This window comes from Fundulus heteroclitus, chromosome 18, assembly GCF_011125445.2.
Source record: "Fundulus heteroclitus isolate FHET01 chromosome 18, MU-UCD_Fhet_4.1, whole genome shotgun sequence".
NCBI classification, from domain to species: domain Eukaryota; kingdom Metazoa; phylum Chordata; class Actinopteri; order Cyprinodontiformes; family Fundulidae; genus Fundulus; species Fundulus heteroclitus.
The window spans coordinates 2,516,589-2,534,865 of NC_046378.1; the positions used below are offsets into that span (position 1 = coordinate 2,516,589).

The following is an 18,277-nucleotide window of genomic DNA, read 5'->3' on the forward strand; positions in this document are numbered from 1 at the left end:
TTTTTTTCAGCAGTTTGACTTTATTGAAGACACAAGTCTGCTGTTCTCTAGTTAGCAAGTCTTGGACAAAATGCCCCTCAGTCTGAGTTGATGAAACATTGCTTGATATGTCTTGAGTTTTGTTGTCTGGCTTAGTACAAACTAGCTACCTTTCCTATGAAAAGGTCCTGTAGAAGCAACATTAAGGTAACCAAGCACTGATTGAAAGCCAATAGTGGGATTGGTCCTTCAAAACTGACCATGAAGGGACTCGAACCCTCAATCTTCTGATCCGAAGTCAGACGCCTTGTCCATTAGGCCACATGGTCATGCTTCGCTCAATCCTGTGGTGATTGGAAACGGAAAGACCCGAGTATTTGCCCAAATAGTTGACCACAGTAGTTACCATGTCACAAATCTTGTTAGAGGTATTGCCCTTAGCTTAAGCATGGATGGAACTCTTTATATTTTTTAAAGTATCAGGCCAGTTCTAAAGGATTGTTGTTTCAAGTATGTGTGAAATATTTTGTATTTGCAGGAGAAGCCAAACAGTAATATTTTATGAAGAATTACAAACCCATCATCAGGGGAAAAAACTAACTACTTAGATCAAAGTACCTTACAAACAAGCACTTGGCAATCTAACACAACTCCAATTCCAAACAGTGTATTGTACTGTTGAATGTAAAGTGTATCCAATCAAATGCGAATGGATAGATATCTGGGAAAAAAAAACACAACTCACCTCCAGATCATACTGTAGCAAATGTAGATCCCCTGTTGCCACCCCTTTAACCAACAGTTTTCTTTTTGTTATGTTTTTTCTTTGTTGATCTTTCCAGCTATTGCCGTTGTTCTTCCTAATGGGCCATGGTGGTTTTCTATGAACTCACGTTTGACCTGGAGAAGTTTTTCAGAAGTTCCGATCTGACTTCTAAAAATTCAAATTAAAAATCCTCAGTGAAATCTATTCATGTCTAGTGTGTTGACTGCCAATTTGGCCTGACACAACACACCCTACAAGCAAAGCTGTTATATCTACAAGTGTCTATCGTCATGTGTGGGGTCTTTCAGGCTTTGAAAATCACCTGAAAGCTGAAATTTTGCCTTGTGAAGGAGACTTTCGAGAACTTGTGGAGAGCATAAGTTTTTTTCAGCAGTTTGACTTTATTGAAGACACAAGTCTGCTGTTCTCTAGTTAGCAAGTCTTGGACAAAATGCCCCTCAGTCTGAGTTGATGAAACATTGCTTGATATGTCTTGAGTTTTGTTGTCTGGCTTAGTACAAACTAGCTACCTTTCCTATGAAAAGGTCCTGTAGAAGCAACATTAAGGTAACCAAGCACTGATTGAAAGCCAATAGTGGGATTGGTCCTTCAAAACTGACCATGAAGGGACTCGAACCCTCAATCTTCTGATCCGAAGTCAGACGCCTTGTCCATTAGGCCACATGGTCATGCTTCGCTCAATCCTGTGGTGATTGGAAACGGAAAGACCCGAGTATTTGCCCAAATAGTTGACCACAGTAGTTACCATGTCACAAATCTTGTTAGAGGTATTGCCCTTAGCTTAAGCATGGATGGAACTCTTTATATTTTTTAAAGTATCAGGCCAGTTCTAAAGGATTGTTGTTTCAAGTATGTGTGAAATATTTTGTATTTGCAGGAGAAGCCAAACAGTAATATTTTATGAAGAATTACAAACCCATCATCAGGGGAAAAAACTAACTACTTAGATCAAAGTACCTTACAAACAAGCACTTGGCAATCTAACACAACTCCAATTCCAAACAGTGTATTGTACTGTTGAATGTAAAGTGTATCCAATCAAATGCGAATGGATAGATATCTGGGAAAAAAAAACACAACTCACCTCCAGATCATACTGTAGCAAATGTAGATCCCCTGTTGCCACCCCTTTAACCAACAGTTTTCTTTTTGTTATGTTTTTTCTTTGTTGATCTTTCCAGCTATTGCCGTTGTTCTTCCTAATGGGCCATGGTGGTTTTCTATGAACTCACGTTTGACCTGGAGAAGTTTTTCAGAAGTTCCGATCTGACTTCTAAAAATTCAAATTAAAAATCCTCAGTGAAATCTATTCATGTCTAGTGTGTTGACTGCCAATTTGGCCTGACACAACACACCCTACAAGCAAAGCTGTTATATCTACAAGTGTCTATCGTCATGTGTGGGGTCTTTCAGGCTTTGAAAATCACCTGAAAGCTGAAATTTTGCCTTGTGAAGGAGACTTTCGAGAACTTGTGGAGAGCATAAGTTTTTTTCAGCAGTTTGACTTTATTGAAGACACAAGTCTGCTGTTCTCTAGTTAGCAAGTCTTGGACAAAATGCCCCTCAGTCTGAGTTGATGAAACATTGCTTGATATGTCTTGAGTTTTGTTGTCTGGCTTAGTACAAACTAGCTACCTTTCCTATGAAAAGGTCCTGTAGAAGCAACATTAAGGTAACCAAGCACTGATTGAAAGCCAATAGTGGGATTGGTCCTTCAAAACTGACCATGAAGGGACTCGAACCCTCAATCTTCTGATCCGAAGTCAGACGCCTTGTCCATTAGGCCACATGGTCATGCTTCGCTCAATCCTGTGGTGATTGGAAACGGAAAGACCCGAGTATTTGCCCAAATAGTTGACCACAGTAGTTACCATGTCACAAATCTTGTTAGAGGTATTGCCCTTAGCTTAAGCATGGATGGAACTCTTTATATTTTTTAAAGTATCAGGCCAGTTCTAAAGGATTGTTGTTTCAAGTATGTGTGAAATATTTTGTATTTGCAGGAGAAGCCAAACAGTAATATTTTATGAAGAATTACAAACCCATCATCAGGGGAAAAAACTAACTACTTAGATCAAAGTACCTTACAAACAAGCACTTGGCAATCTAACACAACTCCAATTCCAAACAGTGTATTGTACTGTTGAATGTAAAGTGTATCCAATCAAATGCGAATGGATAGATATCTGGGAAAAAAAAACACAACTCACCTCCAGATCATACTGTAGCAAATGTAGATCCCCTGTTGCCACCCCTTTAACCAACAGTTTTCTTTTTGTTATGTTTTTTCTTTGTTGATCTTTCCAGCTATTGCCGTTGTTCTTCCTAATGGGCCATGGTGGTTTTCTATGAACTCACGTTTGACCTGGAGAAGTTTTTCAGAAGTTCCGATCTGACTTCTAAAAATTCAAATTAAAAATCCTCAGTGAAATCTATTCATGTCTAGTGTGTTGACTGCCAATTTGGCCTGACACAACACACCCTACAAGCAAAGCTGTTATATCTACAAGTGTCTATCGTCATGTGTGGGGTCTTTCAGGCTTTGAAAATCACCTGAAAGCTGAAATTTTGCCTTGTGAAGGAGACTTTCGAGAACTTGTGGAGAGCATAAGTTTTTTTCAGCAGTTTGACTTTATTGAAGACACAAGTCTGCTGTTCTCTAGTTAGCAAGTCTTGGACAAAATGCCCCTCAGTCTGAGTTGATGAAACATTGCTTGATATGTCTTGAGTTTTGTTGTCTGGCTTAGTACAAACTAGCTACCTTTCCTATGAAAAGGTCCTGTAGAAGCAACATTAAGGTAACCAAGCACTGATTGAAAGCCAATAGTGGGATTGGTCCTTCAAAACTGACCATGAAGGGACTCGAACCCTCAATCTTCTGATCCGAAGTCAGACGCCTTGTCCATTAGGCCACATGGTCATGCTTCGCTCAATCCTGTGGTGATTGGAAACGGAAAGACCCGAGTATTTGCCCAAATAGTTGACCACAGTAGTTACCATGTCACAAATCTTGTTAGAGGTATTGCCCTTAGCTTAAGCATGGATGGAACTCTTTATATTTTTTAAAGTATCAGGCCAGTTCTAAAGGATTGTTGTTTCAAGTATGTGTGAAATATTTTGTATTTGCAGGAGAAGCCAAACAGTAATATTTTATGAAGAATTACAAACCCATCATCAGGGGAAAAAACTAACTACTTAGATCAAAGTACCTTACAAACAAGCACTTGGCAATCTAACACAACTCCAATTCCAAACAGTGTATTGTACTGTTGAATGTAAAGTGTATCCAATCAAATGCGAATGGATAGATATCTGGGAAAAAAAAACACAACTCACCTCCAGATCATACTGTAGCAAATGTAGATCCCCTGTTGCCACCCCTTTAACCAACAGTTTTCTTTTTGTTATGTTTTTTCTTTGTTGATCTTTCCAGCTATTGCCGTTGTTCTTCCTAATGGGCCATGGTGGTTTTCTATGAACTCACGTTTGACCTGGAGAAGTTTTTCAGAAGTTCCGATCTGACTTCTAAAAATTCAAATTAAAAATCCTCAGTGAAATCTATTCATGTCTAGTGTGTTGACTGCCAATTTGGCCTGACACAACACACCCTACAAGCAAAGCTGTTATATCTACAAGTGTCTATCGTCATGTGTGGGGTCTTTCAGGCTTTGAAAATCACCTGAAAGCTGAAATTTTGCCTTGTGAAGGAGACTTTCGAGAACTTGTGGAGAGCATAAGTTTTTTTCAGCAGTTTGACTTTATTGAAGACACAAGTCTGCTGTTCTCTAGTTAGCAAGTCTTGGACAAAATGCCCCTCAGTCTGAGTTGATGAAACATTGCTTGATATGTCTTGAGTTTTGTTGTCTGGCTTAGTACAAACTAGCTACCTTTCCTATGAAAAGGTCCTGTAGAAGCAACATTAAGGTAACCAAGCACTGATTGAAAGCCAATAGTGGGATTGGTCCTTCAAAACTGACCATGAAGGGACTCGAACCCTCAATCTTCTGATCCGAAGTCAGACGCCTTGTCCATTAGGCCACATGGTCATGCTTCGCTCAATCCTGTGGTGATTGGAAACGGAAAGACCCGAGTATTTGCCCAAATAGTTGACCACAGTAGTTACCATGTCACAAATCTTGTTAGAGGTATTGCCCTTAGCTTAAGCATGGATGGAACTCTTTATATTTTTTAAAGTATCAGGCCAGTTCTAAAGGATTGTTGTTTCAAGTATGTGTGAAATATTTTGTATTTGCAGGAGAAGCCAAACAGTAATATTTTATGAAGAATTACAAACCCATCATCAGGGGAAAAAACTAACTACTTAGATCAAAGTACCTTACAAACAAGCACTTGGCAATCTAACACAACTCCAATTCCAAACAGTGTATTGTACTGTTGAATGTAAAGTGTATCCAATCAAATGCGAATGGATAGATATCTGGAAAAAAAAACACAACTCACCTCCAGATCATACTGTAGCAAATGTAGATCCCCTGTTGCCACCCCTTTAACCAACAGTTTTCTTTTTGTTATGTTTTTTCTTTGTTGATCTTTCCAGCTATTGCCGTTGTTCTTCCTAATGGGCCATGGTGGTTTTCTATGAACTCACGTTTGACCTGGAGAAGTTTTTCAGAAGTTCCGATCTGACTTCTAAAAATTCAAATTAAAAATCCTCAGTGAAATCTATTCATGTCTAGTGTGTTGACTGCCAATTTGGCCTGACACAACACACCCTACAAGCAAAGCTGTTATATCTACAAGTGTCTATCGTCATGTGTGGGGTCTTTCAGGCTTTGAAAATCACCTGAAAGCTGAAATTTTGCCTTGTGAAGGAGACTTTCGAGAACTTGTGGAGAGCATAAGTTTTTTTCAGCAGTTTGACTTTATTGAAGACACAAGTCTGCTGTTCTCTAGTTAGCAAGTCTTGGACAAAATGCCCCTCAGTCTGAGTTGATGAAACATTGCTTGATATGTCTTGAGTTTTGTTGTCTGGCTTAGTACAAACTAGCTACCTTTCCTATGAAAAGGTCCTGTAGAAGCAACATTAAGGTAACCAAGCACTGATTGAAAGCCAATAGTGGGATTGGTCCTTCAAAACTGACCATGAAGGGACTCGAACCCTCAATCTTCTGATCCGAAGTCAGACGCCTTGTCCATTAGGCCACATGGTCATGCTTCGCTCAATCCTGTGGTGATTGGAAACGGAAAGACCCGAGTATTTGCCCAAATAGTTGACCACAGTAGTTACCATGTCACAAATCTTGTTAGAGGTATTGCCCTTAGCTTAAGCATGGATGGAACTCTTTATATTTTTTAAAGTATCAGGCCAGTTCTAAAGGATTGTTGTTTCAAGTATGTGTGAAATATTTTGTATTTGCAGGAGAAGCCAAACAGTAATATTTTATGAAGAATTACAAACCCATCATCAGGGGAAAAAACTAACTACTTAGATCAAAGTACCTTACAAACAAGCACTTGGCAATCTAACACAACTCCAATTCCAAACAGTGTATTGTACTGTTGAATGTAAAGTGTATCCAATCAAATGCGAATGGATAGATATCTGGGAAAAAAAAACACAACTCACCTCCAGATCATACTGTAGCAAATGTAGATCCCCTGTTGCCACCCCTTTAACCAACAGTTTTCTTTTTGTTATGTTTTTTCTTTGTTGATCTTTCCAGCTATTGCCGTTGTTCTTCCTAATGGGCCATGGTGGTTTTCTATGAACTCACGTTTGACCTGGAGAAGTTTTTCAGAAGTTCCGATCTGACTTCTAAAAATTCAAATTAAAAATCCTCAGTGAAATCTATTCATGTCTAGTGTGTTGACTGCCAATTTGGCCTGACACAACACACCCTACAAGCAAAGCTGTTATATCTACAAGTGTCTATCGTCATGTGTGGGGTCTTTCAGGCTTTGAAAATCACCTGAAAGCTGAAATTTTGCCTTGTGAAGGAGACTTTCGAGAACTTGTGGAGAGCATAAGTTTTTTTCAGCAGTTTGACTTTATTGAAGACACAAGTCTGCTGTTCTCTAGTTAGCAAGTCTTGGACAAAATGCCCCTCAGTCTGAGTTGATGAAACATTGCTTGATATGTCTTGAGTTTTGTTGTCTGGCTTAGTACAAACTAGCTACCTTTCCTATGAAAAGGTCCTGTAGAAGCAACATTAAGGTAACCAAGCACTGATTGAAAGCCAATAGTGGGATTGGTCCTTCAAAACTGACCATGAAGGGACTCGAACCCTCAATCTTCTGATCCGAAGTCAGACGCCTTGTCCATTAGGCCACATGGTCATGCTTCGCTCAATCCTGTGGTGATTGGAAACGGAAAGACCCGAGTATTTGCCCAAATAGTTGACCACAGTAGTTACCATGTCACAAATCTTGTTAGAGGTATTGCCCTTAGCTTAAGCATGGATGGAACTCTTTATATTTTTTAAAGTATCAGGCCAGTTCTAAAGGATTGTTGTTTCAAGTATGTGTGAAATATTTTGTATTTGCAGGAGAAGCCAAACAGTAATATTTTATGAAGAATTACAAACCCATCATCAGGGGAAAAAACTAACTACTTAGATCAAAGTACCTTACAAACAAGCACTTGGCAATCTAACACAACTCCAATTCCAAACAGTGTATTGTACTGTTGAATGTAAAGTGTATCCAATCAAATGCGAATGGATAGATACAGAAGTCAAATGCCCCTCAGTCTGAGTTGATGAAACATTCCTTGATATGTCTTGAGTTTTTTTGTCTGGCTTAGTACAAACTAACTTCCTACCTTTTCTTATGTCACGTCTTGGTTCCGCTGTATGCATATTTCTCTCATATTCCTCCTGCACTCTACATTCCAAATCATTTCATGCACCTATGGGCTTCCTGTCCTTAAATACTGGGTCTCCTCAGACAGCTGGCACCAGAATATTTGAAAGCCTTCATGTGAGAAAATGCCCAAATTTCCTTGCCTGCTTTCGACCAAGTTCTGTTTTCCTGGATTTCTCAATCTCACTTTGGCTCCACTGAATACCTTATCTGCCTTCTTTTCTTTTGGACCAAGAGTTGTAGATATATTACGACCATGAACCATGTCAAGGCCCTTAAGGGCCATACTTCAAAGGCACCTTACTATACTACTAAGTAGTGAATCCTTGCAAACAGAATGATATCACTTAGCAGCCATGTCAGAAACCACATAAGATGCTGTTTTAAGTAGAGTAGAGCAACACATTTTTTACTTAAAAACATCAACATCCTGTTTCCCCTCTGGTCTGTTGTTAGGTGGGCCGGCTGAGCGCGCCTTGCTTTCTGCCTCTGCTGATTGGTGTGAGCAGCTTCACCTTTGACAGCTTGTTTACCTCATCTCTTCCACCTGTGTCGCTGCCTTTATATACAAGGCTTCCTCAGTCAGCTGGCGCCTAATTCTTCAAAACCATTGTGTGAATACATATCCAACGTTCCTTGCCTGTTTCTGTGTCTCATATTTTGGATTTCCCTGCCTTGTGTGTTACCCTCGCCTGGATTCCGGACGCCCTTAAAGCCTCAGCCCTTTTTCCCTTCCCAGAGGTGTAAGCTATCAGACATGAAATAATGACAGTGTGCAAAGCCTGTAGTTAAGTCCAGTACGGCAGTCCAGAGTAGTACTTCACCTTGTCATCTCTGGCCTTATCATCGGCCTTAATGAAGAACCACTCGTCCATCCTCATCGCTGAGAGCTCTTTTATTTAAAGCCCTGTTAAACTCGAGCAATTCAATTCAATTCAATTTTATTTATAAAGCATCATTTCATGAAACATGGCACATTCCAAAATCAAATTCAATCAGATTATACAGATTGGTCTAAAAAATGTCCTGTATAAGGGAACCCAGTTGATTGCACCAAAGTCTTGACAAGAAGCATAGAGCCACAGGGAGAGTCGTCTGCATTGTCCATGGCTTTCCAGCAATCCCTCATACTGAGCAAGCATGAAGCGACAGTGGAAAGAAAAACTCCACATTAACGGGAAGTAAAACCTCCAGCAGAACCGGGCTCAGTATGAACGGTCATCTGCCTCGACTGACTGGGGGTTACAGAAGACAGAACAGAGACACAACAAGACAGACAAACAAGCACAGAAGCACACATTGATCCAGTAATCTGTTCTACATTAGATGGTAGTAGCAGGTAATCTGTCTTCCTTGGATGATGTCACAGTTAACAAAACACCAGAGCAACTGACACATTGATCAATATCCAACATGTAGTTTGGTGGTGGGCCTTGACCCACATCTGTCACCTATGTGGCCTCCTCTGCTGCTCCATGTTGCTCTGACCCCTGTGGAGCTACTGTTGTTATTGACACTCCATTCACATCTGGAGTGGGCAGTGAAGCAGCTGCACTGGCTACTGCTGTTACCATCCCATCTCCTTTTCCTCCGCTGAAATATTTACCTGTCAGCAGCTTTCACCTCCATGTGTCCAAGATGTAATAAGGGGCCCAGCCTGGATGGGTTTCGTCCACTTCATAAGCTAGTTGCGCTGAGAAATACACATGCAAATTAAGTGTGTGTGTGTGTGTGGGGGGGGGGGGGATGGCGATATGAAGAAAATGTAATATCCCGATATATTTGGGCTATATCACAATACACGATATGTATCACGATATGTTCGAATAACCTTGAATAACAAATGTTTTTAGCCAAATTTTGCCTAAAGTTGCATTGGCATATCTCATATTAACGTGTCATTTTTTTTTTTGTTTGGAAAAATTGATTGCAAAATAAAAGTGTGTTTAAAATTTTTTATTTCAGCTGCACATAGAAGCTTTTCACAAATGATAATATTGTCATGTCACTTTAAAGCTCTTTCATGGTCAACACTGGACCTTAAAAAACAGAACATCCCAGCAGCCAAAAGGAACACCAAGGAAAAATCTGACACAAAATACACCTGAAATAAAAGGTATCATAAAAATGAGACAATCCCAAAAACAAAAACTTGTATTGTGACTATAAAATCAACTGACCACTCGCAGCTACATATTCAGAGCATCTCAAAAATATTTCCGTTGCTCTTTAGGTGCTGGGAAATTTTAAACAAACCTTTTTTTCTGTCATAAGGGATTTAGCAAAAGAAGACGCCAGTTTCAACAGTTTTATGGCTGGTTTAATCAAAGTTCCCCTCGGTGTGTATGTGTGTGTGTGTGTGTGTGTGTGTGGTGGGGGGGGGGGTCGATACACGGAGTTTACAAGAGTCTTTTTGCACTGGATGATGTTTTAGGTGGAACAAATTTGTGCTACTGCTACCCACAGACATATATACGTAGACGCGTCATAAGGCGCAGGTTCGCACGTCATCGTCACCGCCATATTGTATGTGTATAAAAAAGTTGAGTTCTGTTATTTTGAACGTGAATCAGAAAAGATGCCTCATTGCTGTGCTGCATGGAAATGTATTCTGGCTGATTTCACTACTTGTATCTGCCTTCTACAAAGATATAGAAGGCAGACACAATATGTATATATATATATATATATATATATATATATATATATATATATATATATATATATATATATGTGTGTGTGTGTGTGTGTGTGTGTGTGTGTGTGTGTGTGTGTGTGTGTGTGTATGTGGTATGAATATAAGGATCAATTTGTTAAATCTAAACATTGTGGTCTTCATTATTTCATAAAACCGTGTCACATGTGAACCTTTAGGAACAGACTTTTTGGGTGAGTATTAAAGAGGTAAAATTAATAATATGAGAAAAAAAGTCCTAGGTCAATAAAATAAAAATACACAAACAAACACAAAAGTGATAATGTTATGAGAAAAACATCATATTATGAGAATTAAGAGGGAACATTTCCAGAATGTTCACAGTTTGCGGGAATTATTTCAGTCCTGGAGTAATAGGGCCAGGTTAGATTATTTTAAATATTTTTATTCTTTAGGAGAATAAATTCAGAATGAAGCTAAAGGGATACGAAAATAAACTTGTAATATTACAAAAACAAAAATACTACGAATACAAAGTATATTCAGAGATTAAAGTCCCTCTGATACTGTTTAAGTGACTGAGAAACTGCAGATTTGCCACATTTAAGATGGCGGACGCTCTGACGCATCGCACCATAGGCAGAACCCGCCCAATGACGTGTCTACGTATATGATGTCTGTGCTGCTACCTTTTGTGGCAATGGCGTTACAGCATGTTTTGCAAATTACCGCATTTTCCTCAACATCCATCCACTGCCTGAAAAACTCGCTGTCGTCATAGTTCTTGCTGTCTCGTCAACGTTAAGTAAGTGCATGGGTTCGTTGTTGTGTGGAGGAGGAGCGACTGATGCATTCACAGCATGTGGGAAAAACTAAACTCACAGTGAATTAAATACAGCGGCTCAATCTTGCCATGAAAATGTACATGCGATGGTCGCGATAAAGTCATTTTAACTATCGCGCGGAAGAAAACTTGAGATACATCGAGTATACTTGATATATCGCCCACCCCTAATGCAAATTACAACTTTAAAATGATTTCCGTTATAATGATTTATCAAAATTAATGTCCATCGAGCGAGGACAATTTATGATGTAAACTCTAAATTAATCTTCTATGCATGGAGGAAATAAAGGGTCTCCTTTACTTTTTTTTTTTTTTTTTTTTTTTTTTTTTTTTTTTTTTTTTTTTTTTTTTTTTTTTCCCAGTGTCCTGTCTAGCACTATGGCAATAGGAATTGATATCTCAATGCCAGATGGAGCTCGACAGATTTTGCTTTTACAAGTGGAGCAAACAGCTTTCGCCATAGTGCTCCACTTGATTTATGCTTGTAAATAGCTTTATTATGATTCCTGCAAGGAGAATTTCAAATTATATGGACATGACAATGGGAGAGTAAAGGAAGAACAAAAAGTGAAAGAAAAGAAAAATAAAGAGTAGAGGTGAAAGAAAGAGGAGATAAAAGGAAGAGAATGATAAAATGTCCTCTGTCTGCTCCATCACCTGGAAAGAGACACAAAAAGAACAGCACAACCAACAGACATAAAGCAACAGATACACTCTAATAACACCTAGATGCCATTGCTAAATCATATATATTATTATGTAAGCTGACATGTGTAATGTGATATTTGAAAAAAGAAAGTGACACAACATAAATAAATATATAAATAAATTATAAGATTACTGTATATAAGTGAACACTTAATACCTGGGACCCAGCACCAGTGGGAGATGTGAAAGTGCACTAGTTTAGGTGAAGATTATCCAGAAATAGCTTGATAGTGATTGTGGAGAACCAAAGACCCACCTTCCCCGAGCACAGAGGCAGGCGTCAGGGGACCAGTAACCCCGGACTCCCAAAGGGGTCCCTAAAGCAGGTCGCCCAGGAGGGGCCGACACAGGATATCTGCAACCCCCCCCCCCAAGTAAGGAGCAGAGACGACCCCGAGGAAATCCCCCAGCCACCGCAATGCCGACGCCCTCAAGAGCCGCGGAGACGAGCCCGTGGGCTCCGCCGGCAGCCAGCCCCACTGAAGTGGTCCCGGCCATGGGCCCTGAGGGCCAGAGGCCCCAGGGGCGCCCCGCCCCCGCGACGAGGGCCCCGGCCGCCCCCCGGGGGCCAGGCCCCGCGAAGAGGCCGCCAGGAGCGGGCCGGCGCACGCCCGGGAACCCGCCCCAAACCCGAAGCCAACTAACGCGCCAGGGGGCCAAGGCGCCCGCCAACGAAGTGGAGGAGGGCAGGACGTGGGGGGATGGGCTCCGCACCTATCGGAGACTTGAGATGTTCTTGGGAGAGGGAGCGGACCACACCCATACCTGAAAAAAAAAAAAAAAAAAAACTCATTCACCCCATCCCTCCCTTGTGCCCCACTCGCCACACACAGAAAAAAAAAAAAAAAAAAAAAAAAAGACGCTGTACACACATTCCCACATAACACTCACATCCAACACTGACCAAAGGGGGGGGGGGACACCCCAAATCGACTATACGACTGCTTGTGCCCGACCCCCGGCCCCCGACCAGACGCCCCCCGGACCGGGCCCCCCCAAGAGGGCGGGCCAACACGACCCGCACGAGCCACCCGGCCAGAGCCCCCCCCTCCCCCTAAATACCTAATAAACCCACTCCCTCCCCCCACCTTACCCTTGCCATCCCTGCCCCCCACCCCCTGGGGGGAGCGGAGGCATCAGCCCCAGACCTGGTAGGCCGCTGACTGCACACCGCAGCCCCCCGCCAAGACCCCGGACACAGTGGCCCGCACCTCCTCCAGGCCCCAGACTCCTTGCCTCCATCGGAGAACGGGGGTGTGCAGAAGACCCCGACCCTCCCTACGCCTGCTCAAATGTTGTGTTGTTGCATGTTGTTCTCAAGTGCGTTTAAAAAACTGGGAGCGCCGAAGGGGATGCACGGCACAGCCCACCCCCCTTTCGGAAGGTAGCTGTTGCCAGCGCACCCCTTCCGTGTGACTGCCCAGAACCCTCAATGTCTAAGTGGGAGAGGAGGTGAAGGGAGCCGTCCGAGGTGAGGCCCACACAACATAAGCCCCCTCCCAGACGTCTTCCCCCCACCCCCCCCCCCTACCATGGCCTATATGAGTGTGTGATGTGAAAAATGTTTGAAGTGAAAGTGTCTAAGATGCAAAATAAAATTGGGGAGAGGGGCGTCACCAGAAAGTGGCAACCTCCAGTAACGCCCCCTCCCTCATGACCTACATGTGTGGCGGCGTGATGGAGCAGGCAGAGGGAGGAGTCCGGGGATGGGGAGCAAATGACTGGGAAGCCAACCCAGGGAGCCAGCTCCCCTACTGACTCCAATAGGCACCCCCGCTCCCCGAAAGCCCCACCTAGAGAAGGGGGCCTCGCCAGCGGCACCACCGTAGCCCGGGGGCCAGGGAGAGGCTGCAGGGCCCGCCAGCCAACCACCCACCAGGACCAACACCTAAGCACCCCCCAGCCCACCCACCAAGCCTACTTAAACTAAATAAATAAATAAATAAATAAATAATAATAATAATAATAATAATAATAATAAGAGGGGGAGACCCTGGCCAGCCGGCCCGCACGAGCCACCCCAACCCCACCCCCCAGGTGAAACCCGCACCGGAAGACGACACGGACCAGGACCGGGACAGGGGGCCGGACACAAGCCCACCAGAACGTCAACCCCCCCCCAACCCCCCCCACCCGTGGATTTAATCCCTCCCCAACACTGACGTTCAAACAACTCACCATACATTCGACAGTAGACATCCAGGCTGGGTAGATCCCTACTCCCCCTCCTTTCCCCCTCCCCCCACTGGCAGAGTGCCTTTCCAATAAAGGAGAAGAGCATCTGCCCAGAGGTGTTAATGACCATGCCCCCCTACCAGCTCAACGGGCCCCGAGGCCCCCCAGCGCACCAGAGGCCCCGTGCAGGGGCGGACACCCGGGCGCGCGCCGGCCCACACCAAAAGCGGCACACCCCCCGGAACCGGAACCCCCGAGGCCCCGCCGGGGCCCGCGCCCGAGGGCGGCGCGCCCCAGGGACCCCAGACCCCCAGACCCACCCCGGCCCCACCCAGCGGCAGCACAGCTACCAGGTCAGTAACCCACGTCCGTCAACACGCAGCTCCCAAAGTCTAATAACATTAAAACAACACATCTTGTGTCCAAGGAAAAAGTTTCACCTTAACATAAATGTATGTGTGCCTCTCTGCCGCATTTGTCGTTAAAACAAGTCTGTTCTTTATCCAATGACGTCATACTCATGGTATGTAGAGTAAGAGAAGGCAAGGCAAGTTTATTTGTTGCACATTTCAGTAAAAAGACAGTTCAAAGTGCTGTTCATGAAAAGAGCATAAGAAAATAAAGCATACAGAGGAAAGCTCATTGCAGTGGAATAGTAGCAGCTGGTTAAGGTATAAGACAAGTTGGACTATAAACTTCAATGTTACCATTCAAAGGTAACTCTAAACAAATAGGTTTTTAACCTTCATTTAAAGCAACGCAGGGTTTCAGCACTTTTAGAGTCTTTTGGGAGTTTGTTCCAGATAAGTGGAGCATAAGAACTAAATGATTTTTCTCTGTGTTTGATTCTGGATCTGCAGAGTAGATTTGAGCCAGAAGACATGAGTTGTCTGAAGGGAGAGGCTGGGATGGGGTGGTTTATGTTGCCGCTTCCATAGCCTGCTAGCCCGACTGCCCTACATCCCCATTTCTACTTATGCTCCCTGCACTGCCTCTGCTTTCTTCTTGTTGAGATGGTGATCCACGGCTAGTCGGTGACCCTCACGGGATGTTATATGAACAGGAAAATTCTGCTGTGATACTCTTCACACATGAAATCCCAATCTTTAATAAATCATGTTGACTATAGGTGATGTTATTACATAAAAAAGTAAGACATACATAACAAACAGTAAAACAAAGCACTGCAAGTGACAGCAGAGCAGCTGCATTTATGTGCATTGTAATTTTTTTGTTATCCCTGCTGGAAGTCTGAAGTGGAGCAGCTTGAACATGCCACAGGGAAAATGAAAGCAGTACTACGTAGATTTAAATCACTTTTGTTCAGGGTTCAGTGCTTAACTTTAGATTTTCTGCTTTTGAATTCGGACGGGATAGAAGTTATCCTCTTTGAACCAGAGCCTAAAATGCAACTGATTATTGGACTGGCAGGACTTAAATTTAAATTGATGTTCACAGACACTCATCATCCAGACTGATGAAGGTTCAGCTACTTTGCAAAAAAGAGTGGGCATCAAATGTATGTCTTCAAGAAATGTATCTCTTAAAACCCCAATACAAGACACAATAAAACACACCGACAAGCTGTGGAAAAAGTTAAAGGAGTATAAATACTTAAATAAATAAAACCTGTACCTGTAACACCTTTTGTGTTTGTTCTGTAGTTCTTTCTTTATCTCTTTCACCAGATGTTGAAGCAGACTCCAAGGATGTTATGTTGAACTCTCTTTTTCCTCTGCTCTATTTTTTGTCACCTTTTCTCCCTTTTAACATTTTGCCTCCACTTTCTTTCTTCCCTCATTTCTCTTTTACTATTCTGCTTCTGTGTCCATTGAATTTAAAATAATCCCAAAATAATGTCCAATGAAGTTTTTTTTTTTTTTTTTTTTTTTTTTGCATACGTATCAAGTGGCACACTATAGAAAAAGCAGATCCTCTTGTAAATGTAAATCTGTTGGCCTCTGTTTGGCATTAAGAAAGCAATTCTTAGTGCTACACACCCAGACAGGACACACAAAAAAAGAGCATTTGCCTTTTTTTGCTAATTATTTGCAAACACACAACAGGCATTATTCCATTATTGATACAGCTCTAATAGCACTGAAAAATCCAAAGTTTAAAGCAAAGATTGTATGCGCAAAGCACCCTCAAACAGATACAATTATATTTTCTGCCTTTGTACAAAAGTTATGATTCTCATTCACTGATGATGCAGTCTGGATCACAAGTTTTATCTTGATTCTTTGAATTGGTGAATCCTATGCAGAGTCTCTCACCTTAGGGACCACCTTTTGTCTTTTTACCTGCATCGACCAACACTTCACCCCCATTCTAGGGAAAACTATGGGATTTAATCAGAATAATTAAAACATTTTATTTTTGTCATTTGGAAAATTATAGTGCACCACCTGGCTGAGGGCATAATTTTGGTACCATCTTGTATTAAAACGATGGAATCAATCAAATTAGTGTCACATTTTGGTTAAACTTTGCACTTTAACTGCAGTACTGAAATTTAAATAACATCATGAGCCTGTTAATCAATAGAGGAAAAAAGTGTCAGAAACATGCAGTAATACAGATTCAGTGGCAGTTGTGCTTAAAGTAACCCACATACAGACCGAGTCGTTTTCATGTTTAGACATGGAAGTTTGGCAGAGTACTCTGGCACAGCTCTGCTTTTTGCATGCAAGGTTTGCATCTGGTTGTGTGTGAGTCGGTGTGTCTGTTTATGGAAGTCTAACGGCAGTGCAGACATATTTGTGTTGTGTTTAAAGGCTGCGCTGACGTACACCAATCCCTGAACGTGAACTCTGAGCCCTCTCATTAATGTTTACAGTGCGCATCTCTCTATGTGCTGCAAGCAGGAGCATTCCTGATGAGAGGATTTAGGGGCTAAAATGACTGCATGTACCCCAACCCTCCTAAAGAATTGCAGGGGGGTATAGGGTGGATGATTGTGGAGGAAAAATTAAAGAGTAGGAGCAAGAATGTGGTTTAGCTTTGGGATTTTTAGCCGTACTGCGTCACCACTTTTATGCTAGCACACCCCATAATTAACAGCCTAATTAGAAACAACAGAATCAGTAATTACTCTATATCAGGCATTATTCCTTCACACACAGCTTGGGAATTATTACCAGCTGTTAAACAGTATTATATTATATATTGATGAGAATCCTTTTGTGAAGCTAGATCTGTCCGAAAAGGCCAAAATTCCTTATTTGGATTTTGTTTTTAACTAAAAGCAGATTTAGTTTTTATTTGGCATCTGCATCCTTCCTCATGGGATATGAAAGAAACGGTCTCGGTTCAATAGAACTGGAAGAACCGAGAACCTAAAACTAGTTTCTGTGAGACACTTTGCAGTGAGTCACACAGGTGTTGGGTTTTCCTGTAAATGACACAAAGAACAGTGTGAGAACAGTCTCGCCGTCTGAATCTGTCATCCCCTGGTTGAGTTTTCTGACGTTGTTTTGTTTATTGCATAACATGGCATGCACTTGAAGGCGAATATCTGAACTTCAGATCTACGATTGGACTGATTGCGTCTGTTTTCTTCACGTTTAGTTTCACTGTTGCAACGTTTAATGGCAGTCAGAGACGAGTCAGTGAAGCATCTTCCACAACAAGCATGAGAAACAGAGCATCACCCAGGCTTGGAGTTATCTGACAACAAGCACGTCGACACTTGGCTCCCATGAAGCTTCGGTGAGAGGCGGTTTATTTTATTTTGGCCGAATGTGTTACAGCAGTTATATCCACATTCATTCTTAGCTTTTTTGTTTGTTGCCAGAAGGTGAACAAAATTAACAAAAAACAATAAACATAGAGCTAAAATTATTAACTTATTCTGTACTAAAATATGACTTAGATGTCATCAAGACAAAAAGGATTATATGAGTAAATACAAAATGCAGTTTTCATATGGTGATGGATTTATTTATTAAGGGAAGATGGCTATCCAAACTAACCTGGCCCTATGTGAAAAGTAATTATTCTCTAACCTTGATCACTGCTTGGGTCATCTTTGGTCACAACAACTGTCATGATTTAGGTTTTTGTTGGTTTTGCTTTGGACTTTTTTGGACTTTTCTGAATCAGCCTTCACCTCTAAGCCATCATCATCTCCCTCCACCCGCCACTCTGCTCTAGATCACCTCCACCTGTTGCCACTAATCAGTCAACCTCACCTGTTAACCTGTCTACATATACCTGCCCCAGTCATCCACTCACTGCCAGAACAACACAGCTGGACTCTTCTGTTGAAAGTGAAGTTGCCTGTGTCTGTGTGCTGCACAAG

At 42.1% G+C, this 18,277-nt stretch overlaps 6 non-coding genes across 6 annotated transcripts; all 6 read right to left on the reverse strand.

Annotated features, from left to right (window-relative positions):
* Positions 1 to 1,361: 1,361 nt before the first annotated feature.
* On the reverse strand, positions 1,362 to 1,434 carry trnar-ucg. The gene has a single exon. It is a non-coding gene; the product is annotated as a tRNA-Arg (tRNA).
* A 1,053-nt stretch (positions 1,435 to 2,487) lies between these two features.
* On the reverse strand, positions 2,488 to 2,560 carry trnar-ucg. The gene has a single exon. It is a non-coding gene; the product is annotated as a tRNA-Arg (tRNA).
* A 1,053-nt stretch (positions 2,561 to 3,613) lies between these two features.
* On the reverse strand, positions 3,614 to 3,686 carry trnar-ucg. Its single transcript has one exon. It is a non-coding gene; the product is annotated as a tRNA-Arg (tRNA).
* A 1,053-nt stretch (positions 3,687 to 4,739) lies between these two features.
* trnar-ucg lies at positions 4,740 to 4,812 on the reverse strand. The gene has a single exon. It is a non-coding gene; the product is annotated as a tRNA-Arg (tRNA).
* Positions 4,813 to 5,864: 1,052 nt separating this feature from the next.
* On the reverse strand, positions 5,865 to 5,937 carry trnar-ucg. The gene has a single exon. It is a non-coding gene; the product is annotated as a tRNA-Arg (tRNA).
* A 1,053-nt stretch (positions 5,938 to 6,990) lies between these two features.
* trnar-ucg lies at positions 6,991 to 7,063 on the reverse strand. The gene has a single exon. It is a non-coding gene; the product is annotated as a tRNA-Arg (tRNA).
* Between the last annotated feature and the right edge of the window lie 11,214 nt (positions 7,064 to 18,277).